Source organism: Knufia obscura (genome assembly GCF_036327395.1).
Source record: "Knufia obscura strain CCFEE 5817 isolate CBS 148926 chromosome Unknown scaffold_54, whole genome shotgun sequence".
In the NCBI taxonomy this organism is placed as follows: Eukaryota; Fungi; Ascomycota; class Eurotiomycetes; order Chaetothyriales; family Trichomeriaceae; genus Knufia; species Knufia obscura.
The window spans coordinates 2,488-4,628 of record NW_027042740.1 but is presented as its reverse complement, the minus strand read 5'-3'; the positions used below and the strand labels follow the sequence as shown (position 1 = coordinate 4,628).

Here is a 2,141-nt window from a genome sequence, read left to right as displayed (position 1 = left end):
TTCTAGGGGAATTTAGAGTAAAATAAAGATAGACCCCTTGTACGAAAGGAATTGGGTATGTTGACCTATAGTTTACTTGTTGTTATGTACATTTAATAGATTTTTACTAGAATCAAGGAAATACAATAAGCAATAAACTAAAATAGATGAGCGAAACTGGCATAATAAACTAAATAGATGAGGCCGGGCTTTCAACTTAGCATAGCATGGCAAGAAAGCCACGTCAATTAAAGGTAAGCGCTGAATGCATATAAGCACGAAACTTACTTTATTATACTCTTAAACACGTAGTAAAACACTACGTGTCACATCGTGTTTAGGCTTTGGCTACAAGAACTTTGCGGTTTTTAGGCATAAAGTACTAATTAAAAAAAATTTACTAAATAATACAGTTATCATATAATGCCTGGTTAGCATAAAAGTAATGCTACCGTTTTGTAATCGGTGGAAGTAAGTGCGATACTTACACCGGGCTAAAACGAGGTCAGTTTTAGAGTAATTAATAAAAAAAAATTTTTTTTTTATTTTTATTTTGTTTAAAGTCCAGTAAATAAAATATCCAAATTTTGCTTAAAAATTAAACAAGATTTTTCTTGTTTTTTAATTAATAGAGATTTTTAAATATAATAAAAAAAAGGAAAATTTGGATTGAGATTTTTTAGAGAAATAAATAACGAACAAATAAAACTTCTACATTAATCATTAGAAATAAATAAAAATTTTACTCAATGGGTTAAAAAAGAGATAAATAGTATACAAAATAATCTTATGGCTGATTTTCCTTTACAAAAACCAAAGATTAACTTTAAACATTAATAATATATTTAAATAAGCTGTTAGTGTTTAATTAATGTAAGATATGTACAGCAACAACCCTAGAGATGTAGTGCACAAAATACAGATACAAGGGCAATATTTCAATAGCCACACAAACACATGCAAAGTTTTTGGAAAGATTTTAAAGCACCAAGTTGGTGCTTTAAAATAACAACAATGCATATTAAATGAAGTGAGAAATAGATTAATCCCTAGAGGTGTAACGTTAGCTTATGAACAGATAGATAATATAAACAAAGGTATTTAATTTGATAGAGTAATTTAGAGGTTAAATTATGATAAAAGTAATTATACTAATGTTGGTTATAATAAGGGTAATATGAATGGAAACGATAATAACTAAGCAAAAAGTAGAAACAGTGGTTCACTAATTGAGGATTATGCGGATCCCAATTAGGAACACCCTAGTTATATAGAGCCTTAAATTTAGGACCTAATATATTAGGATACTATGGTTTATTGCAAGTATTCGCAGATATATTAAAACTTTTATTAAAAAATATATCTCTCCAACATAATCTTATTTAATATGCTTAAGACATAACAATCTTACTGTTGTAACCAAGATTCAAATTATTCCTGACCCAGTCGTCAAGTTTGGTTAAGACATAACATTTTCACTGTTACAACGAGGATTCAAATCCCTCCTGGGTCAAAGAGAAATTAGCTCAGTGGTAGAGCAGTCGTTTTACACGCGAATGGTCAGGTGCTCGACTCACCTATTTCTCAAAATTAAAAAGGGATTGGTGCTTGTCACCTATTAAAAAAAAAATGCGGATTGGTGTAAGGGTAACATTTCTGGCTCATGATCAGGCGATAAGGGTTCAAATCCTTTGTCCGCACTACTCTAGTAATATAACATATGTTCGAAACAGATATTAATTATATCCGACGAAAAAAATTTGTAAATAATAAAGTAAAAAATAAATTTAATCTTAATAATTTAAGTAAATAAACTTTAAATAAGTAAAAATTAGCAGTAATGATGTAAAAATAAATAACAAATAAAACTACAATTCTAACATAAATCTTACTCCAATTATTACAATTGGAGTTAAATATATGTAATAAAAACAAAAAATAAAAAATTCTTAAAAATCTATTTTATTCGGAAATCTTTTTAATTATGCACTGTAATAAAAAGTGCTTTTTATAATTGCCAATTAAAAAGTGCTTTTCGCGAAAAAAGACATAAGGAAAAATAATCTCAAAAATATTAAATGTTTACTAAAAAACACCTTTTTTAGTAAAATCTTACAAAAATAATACAACAACAAAAATATTTGTAAAGCGAACGATTAGAA

At 27.6% G+C, this 2,141-nt stretch overlaps 3 non-coding genes across 3 annotated transcripts; all 3 read left to right on the top strand.

Annotated features, from left to right (window-relative positions):
• The first annotated feature begins 1,418 nt into the window (after positions 1-1,418).
• Positions 1,419-1,492, top strand: PMZ80_011327. The gene has a single exon. It is a non-coding gene; the product is annotated as a tRNA-Glu (tRNA).
• Positions 1,493-1,494: 2 nt separating this feature from the next.
• Positions 1,495-1,566, top strand: PMZ80_011326. Its single transcript has one exon. It is a non-coding gene; the product is annotated as a tRNA-Val (tRNA).
• A 43-nt stretch (positions 1,567-1,609) lies between these two features.
• On the top strand, positions 1,610-1,680 carry PMZ80_011325. The gene has a single exon. It is a non-coding gene; the product is annotated as a tRNA-Met (tRNA).
• Positions 1,681-2,141: the final 461 nt, after the last annotated feature.